The sequence below is a fragment of the Micromys minutus genome (assembly GCF_963924665.1).
Source record: "Micromys minutus genome assembly, chromosome: 17".
In the NCBI taxonomy this organism is placed as follows: domain Eukaryota; kingdom Metazoa; phylum Chordata; class Mammalia; order Rodentia; family Muridae; genus Micromys; species Micromys minutus.
Window position 1 is genome coordinate 35,720,573 of NC_137952.1, and position 17,659 is coordinate 35,738,231.

The 17,659-nt window shown below is 36.9% G+C and overlaps 1 protein-coding gene across 1 annotated transcript in view; it reads left to right on the top strand.

The window, feature by feature from the left end:
• The window catches only part of ZC3H6 (zinc finger CCCH-type containing 6), a 50,844-nt gene that overhangs the window by 524 nt on the left and 32,661 nt on the right, over positions 1 to 17,659 (top strand). The gene's annotated exons all lie outside the window — the stretch shown is intronic.

Here is a 17,659-nt window from a genome sequence, read left to right on the forward strand (position 1 = left end):
GCCCGAAGGCTCAGTAGTAGGCCTTACGGATGTTTGCCTCCTACTCGAGTCCACCTCTGAAAATAAACATGTTTAGTTTTTAGGGGGGAAAGAAAAAAGAAAGAAAAAAAAGCCTCTTTCCCTCCCATCCCCCCACTCCCCAGGCCGTGTGTCTGCCGCAGCCCTGTAGCCCCAGGAAAGTGAAAATGGCAGTTCTCAAATTAAATACGTTAACACAAGTAGACTGCAGATTTTTTTTTTTTTTTTAGCTTTACCTGATTTCCTAGGTGCTAGTTATCATTTGGCCATTTAGCCGAGATTCTGGCTTTTCATTTTTAATTTTGTTGTGCTCTGAGAGGCACGTTCTTGGCGCCATTCAGTGATTTTTTTTTTTTTTTTTTTTGGTGGCGTTTACAGAATATACTCTTTAACTTCAAATTTACATTGATAAACCAAAATTTTAAAGGGCCCAGAGGAGGACTTTTATTAAAACTCCTGGTGCAAAATCTCATTCATCTGATTCCTACTTAGAATATTAACTTGAAGATAGACATCCTCACATTGCTTTGTGTCTCAGAGATACATTGTGTTCTAGTGTGGCCCATAAGACTTACGAATTCCTGAGTAATGTCATATACTTTTGATTAATCATTGCACACACCTTCAGTTCCTAAATACCGAACAAAAATCATTGAAATTTGAAATGCCAAATTATATGGCGGCCTTGAAAGGGATTTAAAAAAAAAAAATCCTAACAACTTCAATACTGTAATAATAATTCTCTAGAAAGGCATTAATCAAGCATGTAACAAGGGTTAGATAGTAAAATGTACTCCTATAAGAGCAGAAGCTTGTACTTGACATTTTTTTTAAAATAATACTTTTTGTGGTTTCAGTGCTATCAAATGGACTCTTGTGTGATAGGCAAGTACTCTGACACTTAGCCCAATGTCACCCTGGTAAAAAAATATTTTTAAAGTGAAGTTCGTAGAATTAACTAATAATGTTGAGAAGGCTATTGACAAGCCAGTGATTTGTTCATGTACTTAAAATATGAAAGGAACTCTATTCTCATTGTTAGTGGCTAGTGTAACTTGAATATGTAGAAATATGTATTTTACATAATAAAAAAAAAACATGTCACCAAGTTTAAAAATCAAAATAATGCTTCTAAAGAACATTGATGTTACGGTTTTCTATTATCCCCCTCCCCCTTTTGAGATGGGGTCTCTTTAGTCTTAGCTGACCTAATGTAGACCAGGCTGTCTAGAACTCAGAAAGGTATGCCTGTCTGCCTACAGAGTTGCACTAAAGGTGTGCACTACAATGCCTGGCTACTATCAGGCTTTTTAAAGAATTTGAGGCCCAGTGTGGCAGTACGTACCTGTAATCCAACACTCGGGCTGAGACAGGGAGGTAGGTTCATGTTGGCCTGCCCTATACAGCAAAACCCTGTCTTTTGTTTTGTTTTGTTTTTTTTTTTTTAAGTAGAATTGGAAGTTTTAAAATATTGACTTGAAGTTAAAATGAAGCTTTAGTTTGAAGGATATAGATTAACAGTTTAGTAGGAGGAACAGATAAGTAGTTTTATTTTAAATTAGATCCAAAAGTATCTCAAGGTAGCTCAGTTTTAACTTACCCAGTGGTAAATTAAAAGGTTACACATATATAACCACATATGTGAGAAGAACTACATCAAGAAACTCTACTGTCCGTATGTGGTGAATTATAATTCCAACACTCTGGAGGCCAAGGGGAATTGCTGTTTGAGCCTGGACTAGAGGAAAGAAGGAAGGAAACCAATAGAGCAGGGGTCTACTGAAATGGCCCTTGGTCCAGGGTTGTAACCAGTTAGCTTTGTGAACTTGAGTTTCTTAGTGGATAAAAGAGATGTTTAAACCTTACCAAAGCAGTGGTTTTCAGTCTGCCCTGGAGTGCTTCTTAAGTGCAGGGCATTCCACTGATATGACTGGGGCTATACATTTTAGAAACTCCCCATGTAATTATAAACCGTTAGGTAAATGTTTCTCAGTCTTATCTAATCAGACCTGTTTTGATACAAAGTGAAAAACAACTTACATAGAAATCTCTAGGTAGGTTTGTGGCTACCTGTATTTTTATAGGTTTCTAGTTGATTCTAAAGAAACTTGGGAGAAAGTAATCTATGGATTTCTAAGTATTCTCTGCTTCTATATTATAAAATTTATAAGGTAATACAAGTTTATATGAATTATGTGAAGAGTATATAAAATTTTGCATAGTCTAGGTATTTTCACAAAGGTTATTTTCAAGCACTTTGGAAAATTAAAATACATATTCAGGAAAATAATGAAATCCCATATTTATAAGTGCTTTGGCTTTATACAAATTAAAATAGAATTTACAGAAGGGAGAACTTCTAAATGTAAATGAGATTCATAAAATGTTTAACTGATTTAAAATTATTTTCTTATACATGTTTTATATGGCGAGTGCTTTGTGTAAATTTGTTTACTTTATTCTGAAATATATATATATTTGAAAAATCATCTTTTGAAAATATCTATTTGGGAGTCAGGTGTTGCTGGTGCACACCACACTGGAAGAAGGAACAGTGGCATGAATATAAGACCAACCTGAGCTATAGAGTAAGACCCTGTCTCACTCTATAAACGCCACCAAAAATCACTGAATGGCACCAAGAACATGCCTCTCAGAGCATAACAAACAATCCCCCAAAACAAACAAAACTACCCAGTTGGTGTACTTTCCTTTAATATTTTCATGACTGGAACAAAAAGTATACTTCATAAGGTATTATTAATCTAATGATGCCTATAGACTTATAGATATGTAGAGTGTTAGTGTTCTTGTGCATAAGTGTGGAGCCTAGTTTTTAAACATAAAGTGGAAAGAATTGAGAAAGTTAAAAGTATAATCCCCTTTCACTCAGCTGTCTTTCATTCCCTTCTTTCAGGCCTAAGTTCACCCATCTAACTTTATCCTTCAGCTGGATATTAACCCAATTAAAAAACAAGTTTGTTATGATGCTTGATATCAAACCTGTGGCCTCATGCATGCAAACTAAAAGCTCTACCTTTGAGCTATGCTCCCAATCCTGCAAGCAATGGCTGAAGCAAATACTAGTTCCTACCTCAGACATGTCTACAGCAGAATGGAAAACATAAATGGAACCCAGTAACTATTAGAGTTTTCTAAACTATGTTAATGGCAAAAAATTACTCAGGGCCTGCACTGGAGGAAAAGATTTTAATATGAACCTAGTATAAGATTTTAGGATTCCTGAAGTTATTTATTTATTTATTACTTGATAGGCTGTATGGATATTTTCCTTGAGTTAGGGGTTATTCTTTGTTCTTTATGAATAATTTTACCTTTTACTTCCATCCCTTTTTGAATTTTTTCCTCTAAAGCAATAATAAGACTCCAGCTACTCATAGTCTCCTAGAGGGTTGAAAATTTGACCAAGAGACTGTACCAGAGTTTGGCCAAGTACCCTCAGAGGCATATGAGTAGAAAGCACAGGGAAATGAAGTGTAGGTTCAGACATAATGAAAGTATTAATGTATAGACACTGGGAACTACTTTGAAAAATGAGGAAAAGTCTGAAATAAACTTAGGGTCAAACCCATCCCTAATGGGGTGTGGAGATCACATCAGAATTTTTAAGCAAGACAGTAGTGATCAGCTGCATAGTGTTGGTATGCTAACTGTGGGCTAGAAAAAGCAGCCTATAGGAAAGTGAGAAGGCTTTTGGCTTGTTTTTGGTAAACATTAAGGATGTAATATTTAATAATTACTGGTCTACACCTGGAGCATGCAACAATATAACATTACTAATATTTTTTGGGAAAGAAATAACATAAAAAGTTAAATATTAGACATGCATTTGAAAGTGAGGTGAGTTCTATGGAATGTTTCTATTTTCAGTAGGGTTATAGGTAACCACTTACTAAAAAAGTAGTATTTGTCAAAGTTATGAAAGGAAAGAGGAGTTCAGATCCAGGATATTTGTGAAAAACAATGGTAGGTAAAAAAGCCAGGACTGGGGAGGATTAAGGGAAGAACAAGGAAGTGGAAGCTGATTGGCCAGAGGGGTTAGTAAGCAAGAGAAGTGCATCCTTTGGTGCTGTCTAGAGCCCTCAAGACATTGTCAGGATCTTGAATTTTCCTCTTTATTGATTTGGAAAGCACTGTGCTATTTGAATAGAGGAAGACTAGGATCATGCTATGGGAAAAGAGGAAAAAGCAACTCCTGCAGTAATAGGTGATATAGCTGTGTTAGGATGTGGTAGAACTAAGTAACATTGTCTGGTGGTTAAAGATGGAGCATAAAAAGGAATGAGCCCAGAGCTAAGCATAGATATCTAGTAATTGTCCAGTAAAGGCTTGATTGTCTGCAGTGATGCAGACACAAAGCAAGAGTCATGAGCTATTTCTTAGTTAATTCTTGGTAGAATTAGAGATGTCTGAGATGTTAGTTGAAATGGTTGAGATCAACTGAGGTATAAGTGTTGTAGACCACAGAGAAAAGAACACAGTGTTTAAAAACCAAGGGAGGAATAAACCTTTCAAGGATGTGAAGATGAAGATCATAGCCCTAAAGGAAAGAAAGAGGCTCAAAAAGTCCTTTAATACACATTATTCTAAATTAAAACCTTTTAGTACTGAATCAAAAGGTTCTGTAAACCGGTGGCCTTCAGCCTGAAAGTTTATAAGTTTGATTAGATGATTTTCCCCCCCTGATTGGAGATTAAACCAACAGCCTTTTACATTCAAGGTATGTGCTCTACCACAGAGTTAATGCCCAGCTTGTTTTGAAATAGCCTTGTTTGAATACATTTAAGATTTGACTTAATGTTTCCTACTCTCTATAGTCTTTTAGCACTACTGCATGTACAGACTTACTACCCAAGATGTGCTCTGTTCCTGTAGGTCACCTGGTTAACATCTTTAGTTGTAGCTGGACTTTGTATTTTCTCTTCTTTCTCTCTCTCCTCTCTCTCTCTCTCTCTCTCTCTCTCTCTCTCTCTCTCTCTCTCTCTCTCTCTCTCTTCTTTTTTCTTCCTTCCTTCTTTCTTTTCTTCCCTTTCTTTCTTTTCTTTCTTTCCTTCCCTTCCCCTTCCTTCCTTCCTTCCTTCCTTCCTTCCTTCCTTCCTTCCTTCCTTCCTTCCTTTCTTTTTTTGAGACAAGGCTTAACTCTATAGCTCTGACTGGCCTGGAACTCACTGTGTAGACCAGTCTGGCCTCAAATTCATAGAGATCAGCCTTGCCTCTGCCTCCCCAGTGTTGTAATTAAAGGCATGGGCTGACAACTAGAGTCTGTAAGCCTTCATTATGTATTAAACCAAGGTTTCCTCCTGGTCAGATGGGCTGCCTACCTCACAGGAATGGCTGATTTTGAATTTACCAGATCAAGCCTTCAGGCCAGGACTGCTAGCATATTGCTTTGTGATTTTTTTTCCAGAGTCACTTTTCAGAGTGACCGTGCATTATCAGTTATTTAGGGTCAGAAGCTGACTCACTTCAGAGCTGTTTAGATTCCAGAATGCCAACATTGTCAATAACATTAATTATTTACTGTGAGAAAATTGGTGTCTTAATTGCTTCATATCAATCATTTAATCTCACAACAACCTAAGAAAAAGGTTTAATTATAGTCTCCCCTTTTAAAGATAAGAAAGAAAATATGAAGGGTTTTGTTGTTTAGTTTGGTTTTGGTTTTTTAAAAACAGAGGTTCTTTGTGTAACCCTGGCTGGAAAATACAAAGATATAAAGTTTTCAGAAGCACTAAGCAAATCAGCAGAAACCTCAGTAATGTAACAACAGAGCTGCACTTTTATCTACATTATCCAGAGAATGTAAATAATGAGAATATCAATTTATTCCTGTGAAAACTAGATGTTTGGATTAGAGAATGTGTTCTCCATATACAATGCTATGTAGAAAACTTAATATAAAGTTACCCAGTGAATAAAAGGGTGATATTAGGGCAAGAGGATTAGTTGTATATGACTGATGGTTTGATGCCATTAGTCTAGAGAAGTGATATTCACATCTCCATAATGTACCTGTCACGTACACACTTGCATAGAGGATATCTACTCCTGGGTACATGGCACTGCCCATGTTTGTCATTGGATTTCTATTTCATTGCTGTCATTGTTGGCAGTCCTTATTTAATCCAGTCCCTCTTTCTCCTAAGAGCAATTCTTTGCAATGCATGCTAATATCTAAAATTTAGTTCTCATTTTTAACTTGGTCCAACTTTATCAGTTATGGTTTAATATTTTGGCTTCATGGTTGGTTTCCTTGCTTCCTTGCTTCCTTTCTTCCTTCCTTCCTTGCTTCCTTGCTTCCTTCCTTCCTTTCTTCCTTTCTTCCTTCCTTCGTTCCTTCCTTCCTTCCTTGCTTCCTTCCTTCCTTGCTTCCTTCTTTCCTACCTTCCTTCCTTCCTTCCTGTTTGGATATTCTTATTCTAAACACACACATACACACACAAGTACATTGGGAAGATGGTTGGGTTTTGGGAGATGTTACTTTCCTGGTGATGTGAATACATATCAGCCAAGATTATCATAATTATGTGACTTTAACAAAAACAGTATCTATCTTGGCAGAATAGGCTTCTACTATAACCTACTTTATATGCTTTATTTTTAATGCTCTGGATTAACATTAATACTAGAGATAGTCATACTGTTTTAATACTTAAACTTTCATTAACCATATGTATATTTTGAGTGAAAAATAAATGACCAAAGCAAGTCCTATGTAGCTTTTAAAGAGTTTTAAGAAAATTATCATTAGAAATATACCATAAAACCACAACACAGCTTTTTTTTTCCTATAAGGTTGACACAAAACAACCTAGATTTGAATTCTAATGATGCTCAAGGTTTTACACAAATCATAGCTTATACTTTATATTTCACTTTGTTTCAGAGTTTAGGAGCAGTCTGTATGGCTGACTAATGAGCATGATCTGTCTGTGGCACTCAGTTTCACTACCCATTCCATTGCTTTAACATTATGGTTGCTCTGGTTTCACATATAGAAATTATTAAATCATAGATAATTCTGTTGTAATTATTTATAAATTCATCATTAATCATCTTTGTCTAAATATTAAGATATTAAAGCTTCCAGTTAATCAGACTAGTTATCTTCATAATACATTTTAAAGAAAGTCAAATCAATTAAGTACAGCCAGCAAAACTGCATTTTTAGCTATAGGAAATAGAAATTCTGGTATTGTGTGAAAGTTTCAGCTTCTTAAGAGAATTAATTGAAAATTCACAAAAATGTAATTCCCCTTATGCTTAAGTTTTTAATTCCTATAGGTAGTTGAGAAATGTCTTAGAACACTTGCACTAATGTGTGGGACTGAGTTCTAGGTTGTGACTTGATTGCTATCTCCTTAAAATATATAATTCTATCTTAAATTTCTTTTTGTATAAGCAAGTCAAGCACAAATGAATGCTCTGTTATCGTAAAAAACACCTTTGAGGTTTAGTTAACGTGTTTTTCACCAAATGCCTCTTTATTTTTTCTGAATGACCAAGTGTGAACAACAATAGTCAGCCAAAGTGGGGACTAAATCCATCATCATCATTGTGATATAAACATAACTCCAGCGTCTGTGGAAAAGTGGGAGCAGTTGCACTTCCTCATTAGAAGTTGTAGTGGTCTCCTTTAAAAGTAGGTCATTATAGTACAGGAAGGCTCTTTCTTTCAGCACTGCTCATTGCTAAATTAGCCCAGTGGTTGATTTGAATGCATACACTAGGGTCATTTTTACTTGAGGTAGTAGGATACCAGACAGTTGGAAGAACTTAGGTTTTTTGTTTTGTTGTTTGCTTATTTGTTTGGTTTTGTGACAGGTTCTCTGTGTAGCCCTGGCTGTCCTAAAACTAACTCAGTAGACCAGGCTGGCCTAGAACTCAGAGATCTGCCTGTTTCTTCCGAATGCTGGAATTAAAGGCTTGTGCTACTACTGCCCATTTAGATCCTGTTTCTTAGAACCTGGTTTTGTATATGTATATACCTACACATATAAAACAAAAACAGTTGTATTAAACAAAACTTTAGATGTTTCCCTATGAAATTTTGAGGTGGCAAAGTCATTATCTAGTGGTTAATTTCTTTTTATACAGAATAGCTTTTATAAATATTATTTGTAATTGTAATGTCTTCTACATTCATTAATATACATTTATATTTCATCTAATTGGTAAATAAGAAAATTTTTTGGGCTGGAGAGATGGCTCAGAGGTTAAGAGCACTGGCTGTTCTTCTAGAAGTCTTGAGTTCATTTCCCAGCAACCACACGGTGGCTCACAACCATCTGTAACGGGATCCAATGCCTTCTTCTGGTATACTCATATAAATAAAATGAATATTTAAAGAAAAAGATTTTTCATCCCAACTTGTACCTAAAACACCTTCTTAATTGAAATACCCAGATATTAACAGCAAATCTAAACAGCATGCATGTTTATATTTAGTTTACTATATTGATTAAAGTGGTAAGCAAGTGATCAGACCGTTTCTGATCTTGTGACTTTCAAGAATATCAGAAATTCCTTGATCAAAGCAGAATTAGAAAAAAAAAAAAAAAAACATCTTAATTGAAAACTTAGGCCAAAATGTAAAGTAAAACATTTTCTTAAACAAATAAAAAAGGATTTCTATCATATCTTCAAATTCTATTAGAACCTCAAATTTGCAGTTAATCTAGCATCAGATGGTGAGTTGAGGTATTGAATGCTCACACAACTAATGACCTTTGGGTGTGTTATTGTATGACAGGCTGTCCACTCTGGTTCATTGTTAGAGCTATCTAACAAAGGTTTCTGGAGAATTTCTGTGTAAAAATGTAGGGAAAATTATTTGATGGAAATTTTCTATCTTTTTCAGTTTGTACTAGAGAGTCTAAATGAACAGAGAAAATGAAAATAAATTAAATCTAGCTTAATTGGATATCTAGTTAACTATAAAAATACTAAAATACATATAAAACTATTAAGTCTCAAAGAAGTTAGTTAGCAAAGTAACTCATAATTTTGATTTTTTTCACATACTATCCTAGTTTTGGTTATTACAAAAATGGTTAAGGCTGGGTGGTAGCGGCTCATGCCTTAATCCCAGTGCTTGGGAGGTAGAGGCAGGTAGATCTCTCTGAAATTGAGGCTAGTCTGGTTTACAACCAAGACTACACGGAAACCCTGTCTCAGAAAATTAAAACCAAACAAAACCCCTAACATTTAAGGAGTGTAACTTGGAAGAATAAAAATAAATTTTCCTAGAATAAAGGCACAGCAGCATTTCCCTCTACTTCCCTCATTTCGTTAGAGATGTAAATTCAAGTATACATTTAAAGGCTTGTTAGGTGGTGGCACAAAACTAATCTCAGAACTCAGCTGACAAAAGAGGATTTCTGTGCATTTGAGACTAAGCAACGTAGCAAGTTCCAGGCCAGCTAGGACTACATAGGTTTAAAAAAAAAAACCCAAAAAATAAAACAGCAATAAAAGAATTCAGAGATGATGGGGTGGGGAGCACTAGGAACAGAATGAATATAATAGCATCTTTGTAGTCCTTGTGCTGTGGTGCAGAGACAGGATGGTCAGCCTAGCCTACTTGATGACCAGTGAGACCCTGTCTCAAAAAGAAAAAGTAAATGGTGTCTGGGGAATGACATTGGAGGTTGTCTTGTGGCCTTCACACACGTGTACACGTGTATGTGCATACCCCATCCTAACATGAACACAGAAAATTCCAAAGTAAATACAAATAAAACTTTGTCAAATAAAAATAAACTTTCATAGGATAATGGTACAGTAGTATGTCCCCCTATTTTCTTTGAAAATTAAATGGGCCAGGGAATTTGGCATTAATAGATACTTTGTTACCCAGAAGCCAATTTTTGGAAACATTGAAAGAACTCTGAATAAAGTGTGTGCCTTGCCTCCCTGTTTTACTGAAGGGTTTTTTTTTTTTTTTTTTTTTTTTTTTTTTTCCTTTTAGTTACTGTGGGTCTTTGTAAACATCCTTATAGTTCTGATGCAACATGCCATCTTCAGTTTTGTTACGGAGAGACTCTGGGAATATAGTCATTCAGACAGACTGCTGCTGAAGTTGTGTAGAATAAAACAGACTCTAAACTTGGTCTGTCCCATCTTCATTGCACCTTACCTGTTCCAGATAATTTTTTCATTATTACTTTCAGAAGGGAAATAGGGGAAATTTCTTGTTACAATCCTTGTACTTAAAGATTTATAATTTCTCCTGACATAATACATTCTATTCAGATATGTATATTTCAGAGAAATCACAACAAATGAAAATAAATAAAAGACAACTCCATAGAATCCTATAACTCAGTCCTTTTTATCATCAGCCCACATATTCTGCTTTGACGGCCCCTATTTCCTGACAAACACTGAAATAACTTGAGGATTGTGTATAACGTGACCTAGTGACACTAAGCTGGCTTCCGTTCAGTGTGTTGCATGCTTTACAGAGAAGTTTTGAATATTTTTGTCTGCAGAGAGCCCTTCCTCTGGCTTTCTCAGACTGTGTCACCTAGCCTGCCCCACTTTATCCTGTGAAGAACACATTTTCATACTTGCTTTACTAAACTCTGCCATGTATTAGAGTAGTTTTATTTATCATGCAATTTTTTCAATTGCCTGGCTCACCCATCACTAGATTAAAAACTTAATGAGGAAGGCTGGGTAAAGTGATTGCCATGGAAGTCTGAGGACCATAGATGGGATCCCAGCATCCAAGAAAATGCTCAGTGGGCTAGCCACCTGCATGTAATAGCTGTGCTTAAGAGGCAGAGACAAAATCCTGAGAGCACACTGACTAATCAAGATTAACTGCATCTGCCAAGCTTTGGATTCATGTCGTATTTTGCCTCAATATTTAAGGAAGTAATTCATGGAAATAGACTCACCCACTCACATGAGTATGCACACATTCCCCAACACACACACACACACACACACACACACACACACACACACACACACACCTTATTTTCTGTTGTAACCCTACTGAGAAGGTACTGAGTGAACATATGTTAAAGAGTCAGAGAGCTTTTTTAAGTTGGAGAGAAAAAAAATGTATATGCTTTTTAAAGAATTGTTGCTCCAGATGTTGAGTATTAACTCCTTAGATTAACTCAGAACATTAGACAGTTTTTATGTTTAGACAAGTTTATTTTTTCTCCCCATTGTAATTGTTTTTACTTATTGAATTTTGGCAGCTTATCCTTGTCAAGTTAGAATATGAGGCTGTAAGCAATAAGCTGTCATACCGGTTTTATGAATACCGCTGAAAGCAGTGTCCATTAACACATTAGTACCTTTTTCTGATCTTAGTCCTCAAAAAAAAAAGTGGCTTACTTGAGCAGCAAATCTGTTTTGTTTTGTTTTGTCTTGGAGGCATTGTTATCTTATGCTTGGTCCTTGTTTTCTGAAGTTCAGGGCTGAATTGGCAGCTAAACTTAATTCTTTTTTTTTAAATCTTATATATTTGTTGCAAATTTCTCTCTCTTGTGGTACTGGCGATTGAACCTGTCATGCTATGCAAATGTTTTACTACTTGGTTATGTTTCCAACCATTAAAAAAATTACTCTAAAATGGGCTAGAGAGATGACTCAATAGCCATAGAAGACCCAGTTTGTTTCCCTGGACCCATATGGCAGGCAGTTCATAATAGCCTGTATGTAGTTCTAGCTCTAGGGGATCTGACACCTCTGACTTCTTTGGGCACCTACACTCATATGCGCATGCATGTGCACACACACACATACACACTCAGAAATAAAAATATCTTTAAAAAGTATTCTAAAAATAAAATGGTTCAACATAATTTAAAGTTTTGGCCAGGCATTGTGGTATACTACTTTGATCCCAGTACTTTGGAAGCAGAGACAGGTAGCAGACCTATGCAAGTTCAAGGCCTGCTTGATCAACAAATCGAACAAGGTCCACGACAGCCAGGGTAGTTGGTTACACGGAAAAACTCTTTTAAAAAATTAAGGTAGGGGTTTGGTTTTGCTACCTTAACGAAGCCATATTCCGATTAACTCTAGTTATGGCAGGCACTGAGTTTGCAAAACTTCTACCTTAGCCTCCCCAGTAACTGGGACTACAAGTCTATACTACCAGGACCAGATAATTAACCTTAGCTCTTAGGCTCAGTGTAAAGTGAGCTGGTTTAGCCTCATCTTAAACTTTGGAATTTTAACTTTTAATTTTGCACATTTTATAGTTTGTTTAATAAAACTTTATAAATGGCCACAATACAAATGCCACTAAAGCTTTGATAAAAGGATTGTAGGTAACAAAGTCCAAATTGGTTCACTTAGAGATTACAAAATTGTCACTTTCTTTGGTTTATTTTGAAAAACCACAAAATTGACTTAACAAGGAGATATGAGATATACACATCAGAACTTGGTTTGAATAGTTTCAACCTCTTTGATCCTCTCTTATATAGATACAGAACAGAAAGTTAGATACCCACTGTTCTGTGAAATAGGACCTTTGTAGGAATTCCGACTGAAAAGCCTTGCTTTGCGTTGACTGGGTTGCAGCAGCACTTTTTGTTTTGTTAAGATTTATTTATTTTATGTGTACACAGTAGCTGTCCTCAGACACACGAGAAGAGGGCATCAGATCCCATTACAGATGGTTGTGAGCCACCAAATGGTTGCTGGAAATTGAACTCAAGACATCTAGAAGAGCAGTCAGTGCTCTTAATCACTGAGCCACCCCTCCAGCCCCATCTTTTGTTTTCCTGTAACTTTTTGATGGCTATTTTCATTTTTTTCTGTATGTTTTTGTTGGAATGTATGTCTGTGTACCATATGTGTACAGTGCTCTCAGAGTCCAAAAGAAGGTGCCAGATCCCCTTGGAACTGAAGCTACAGTTGATTGTTAGCTGCTTATGGGGGTGCTGGGAATGGAACCCCATTCCTTTGGAAGGGCAGTCAGTGCTCTTAACTGATGAGCCACCTCCCTCTTAAAAACAAATTTTTGCATCACAAAAGAAATAGCAGCTTGCAGTCACATAATGTGATTCTTGGAGAGCTGGTATTGGCAAAGTATAAGACAAAAAAAACAGTGGGACTTGGAGAGACAGCACTCACAGTTAGGAGTCCTTGCTGCTCTTATAGAAGACCAGAGTTTGGGTCCCAGCTGGAGTCTAACACCATCTTCTGATTTTCACAGGCATGATTCCAGGTGTACATTTGCACAGATACACATACATAAAGACAACAAAAATTAATAAATTTTAAAAATAACCCAAGCTCTCATATGGAGACACTGAAAGGCATTTAAATGGGAGACTAAAGGAAAATGTCTCCCTCTTTGAGTACAAGTCAGGTGTCAGAATTTGTTCTATGTCTGCTTTTGATAGGCATATTATCTTCTTTTGGTTTGTATACTGGCTGTGTGTGTGTGTGTGTGTGTGTGTGTGTGTGTGTGTGTATGCGTGTGTGTAAACCTGACACAAGCTGGAGTTAGAAAAAGGAACCTTCTTTGAGGCAATGCCTCCATGAGATCCAGCTGTAAGGCATTTTCCCAGTTAGTAATCAAGGGTGGGAAGGCTCATTGTGGGTGGTGCCATCTTTGGGCCTGTAGTCTTGGGTTCTATAAGAAAGCAGGCTGAGCAAACCAGGGGAAGAAGCCAATAAACTTCTTCCATGGCCTCTGCATCAGCTCCTGCTTCCTGCCCTGTGTGAGTCCCTGTAATGACTTCCTTTGGTGATGAACAGTGATGTGAAAGTGAATAAATCTTTTCCTCTCCAACTTGCTTCTTGGTCATGATGTTTGTTCAGGAATAGAAACCCTGGCTAAGACAGGTTGACTATTGATTGGTGTGTGAATATGCTATTGCTGTGTGGATTGACAACAGTAACTCTCCATTGGTAATTTACACAGCAAAATCCACTAGCTGCATTGTAGACAAGAGCCTTAGGGCTCCACTGGTTCCCTGTAAGCACTAGATTTCAGATAGGCTACACAGTTTTCATTTGCATTTTAGTAAGGTTTTAGTTAATAAAGCTTTTCAAGTTATATGATCCCATCCAAAAAGATGTCCTTTCAGATACTCCCAGAAACACAAGGTCTCTGAATTGAGAAGAAAATATTTAAAATGGTCTAATTGTTACACTGAGTTTATATTTAACAATTACTGTTCAAGCTAGGTATTGAGTAAATATGTTACTGACTGGACAAGCAAAATTAACACAAAAAAGAAATTCTCAGTTATTTGTGATATAGAAATACTTTTTACATAAAGTTAAGGGAAGTTTTCAAAAGTTGTCATGGGACTGGAGAATGTTAGGATTTTTGAAAATTCATTATATAGACTATGTCTTTGTACTAAGTTTCATTCTTAAAGGAATATTTGGACTGATTTGGGTTTCAACAGATACCAAGATTGGCTTGAGGAATCAATTAAACAATAAATTTTTTAACGTAAAAATTGCCACTGGGTACTGTAGAAATATTCAGGGGTTAAGAGCATCTTACTGTTCTTCCAGAGGACCTGGTTCAACTTGCATCCATATAACAGCTCACAACTCCAGTTTAAAGGGTCAAACACCCTCCTCTGCTCTCCAAGGGCACCAGACACTACTTGTGCACATACATACATGCAGGCAAAACACTGATACATAAAATTAAATCTTAAATAAAGGTTTTTTAAAATGTTAAATCTTAAATAAAAAATTTTAATCTCTATAGTCAGACATAGTTCAGAAAGTAATAAAGCGGGTTCCTGCAAACTAAATGACTTTGAAAAGGTAAAAGAATATATTAGCTAGAGGATGAGGATGTAGACTTTGAAGGCTGTAGTTGTTCATTAGCAATCTGGTAATTTATAAAAAGACTTAAGACCCATGTGGTGGAAAGAAAGAATGGACCAACTCCTGAAAACTGTCTTCTAACCTCTTTACACTACTAAAAACATGTACAAAGTTGTTTTGTTTCTTTTGTTTGTCTGTTTTTACTAATTTAAGAAAATGAAAGCTAGAGAATATATATATATATATATATATATATATTAATTGAATATAAAGAATATATATTGCTCTTGTAGAGGATCTGTGTTTGGCCTGACATTCCTCTTCTGAACTCACAGAGCCTGCACTGAAAATATGCCCCCACACAGACACACAGAATTAAACAAAGCTAGGCATGGCGGCACACACATTTAATCCTAGCATGGCAGCACACACATTTAATCCTAGCACTCAGGAGGCAGAGGCAGGTAGATCTCTGTGAGTTCAGTGCCTGCCTGTACCACATAATAAGTTCCATGCCAGCCAGCATTACATAGTGAAGCTCTCTTTCAAATAAATAAAAAGATGAACTGTCCAGGATATAAATCTCCAATGTCCAGATACAACAAGGATAATACAATAAGAACTCTGGCCAGGTAGCATAGCCTCAGGATGATTATTCAGTGGTTTTGCTTGAGTGGAGATAACTAACTGGTTTAGGTATGTAATAAAGGGAATTAACCTATGACTTGATCAAGAGTTTGTCTGCATTGAGGCAAAAGGTGAGAGGAGACCCAAACAAGTTATGTGTCAAACGTGCTGACAGACAGAGTCAGTAGAACCAACTTCCTCCATGGAGAGCTGCTTCATGCCATCTGTTCAGCTCCTTGTACTCAGATGACACTGAAACTAAAGGAGCCCAATGGTAAACAGCAGGGGGGTGGGGTGTTGTGAATTTTGTAGCTGAGGAACTGTTTGCATACTGTCCTAAGCAATGTTTCTTAAACCTGAAGCTATACTCTGGGGATCAGGGAAGGTAATCAGCTCTTATTGGACCTCGGAAGGTAGATGAGAAACTGCCTCATAGGAACCTCCAGCAAAACCTGAAGGTGGATGAGAAAGAGCTTTCTGGCATCATCCCCTCCTATGCCTATCTTTCCATATTTTAGGGATCACGGCCATGCTGTTGAGGGTTAGGCTGCCTGTGGTTCAGCCTTTCTTACGTAGTCTGTGCAGTCATGGAAGGTCAGAACCCCAGCACAGAGCAGTGTCCTACCATGCCATTCTGGACAGGGAGAAACGACAGCATGAGCTAATACAACCATGAAAGGAAAATATTGATTAAGTAGAAGTTTCAAATATTGAGAAGATTCACATTGTTGGGGAGGATCCAGGCTCTGTCTCTGCTCCTGCGCTGTAAAGAAACCCCCAGCAGTCACTTGGTACATTTTTTAAAAAGTCTGTTTTGTGGCAGTCAGTAAATGTGTGTATTCATGAGTAATGTTGGTAATGTCCATTAGGAGTGCTTAGCTAGTCTTTTATTTAGGACTTTGTGTTTCTTTTAGAAGATTCTATTTCTGATCTGTAGCTTGTAACAAATGAGCCTTTAAACTAGTGATTGGCAGCCTGTGGGTCGCTACCTCTTTGGGGTCCTACATCAGATATTTACATTATAATTCATAACAGTAGCAAAATTACAGTTATGAAGTAGCAACCAATAGAGTCTTGTGGTTGTCAGGTCACAACATGAAGAACTGGATTAAAGGCTCTCAGAATTGGGAAGGTTGAGAAACACTGCTTTAAACAGTCATCAAATAGACAGAATTGGAGTTAAGGGCAAATGGTTCAGGTTACTTTATCTTAGTAGTAAAAATTTCAGACTGGAGGAAGGTAGAATTATTGAGGCGCAAGTGTCAAGTTATTGGAGTTCATTGCCATGTCTAGGTTGTGAGCATTTAGCTTCAGAATGAGGACATAGGGGGCACCTGAGTCTAATTTACACAACATTCTTTTCCCTTTGTTTCCAATTTAGATATTTAAATATCCCCCTTGATGGGAGTCAGACCCAGAACTTGGCACATTCTGGGAAATTTCTTTATCGTAGTTATATTCCCAGACCTAAGACTTCAAATATAATGAAAAATATTTTAGTTTTAATACACTCTTAGTTAAGATAGAATTTCATCCCCCCTTCCTCTCTATAGCTCCTCTCAGACCCTCTCTCTCCAACCCCTTACCATGCCCACTCTCAAGTCCTTAGATTCTTTTTCTTTGATTATCATTGTCACATATATGTATGTGTATGTGTGCACAAATACTTACACAGCCATTTCTAGAAGACTTGTGGCTCTTACAGTTCTTCCATTCCCTTTCCATCTGCTCTTGCAGAGTATCTGCTGGGTCATAAATTCGGGAGCTGTAGATGTCTCTGTTGGGGCAGAGCTCCCTATGACCCAGTGCCCTCGGCTTATGTGCAGCTGCGGTATCTGTGGTGGCCCCTTTGTCACCTTAAAGAGACGTTCCTTTGATGAGGAATGGCAGCTACACGTACAGGAAAGATGCCAAATACTTTAGCCTTTAAAAGAAAAGTTTACTGAGATACAGTTCAACTTCTTTAAGTGTATATACTGGTTTTAAAGGTATTCATGGCTGCATAACCAGCACCACTATGTAATTTCAGAACATTTTCATCATTCCACAGAGAAACTTTAGGCCTATTGGTAATTTCTTTTTCTTTTTCCCTCTAATCTACCCCATAACCCCTGTTTTTTTTTTTTTTCTTCTGTCCTTGTAGATTTGCCTAAAAGATAAACTCTTAAAGATTGGACAGTTATTTGCCAAGCTTTTATACATGAATATGCCATTTTGTTTG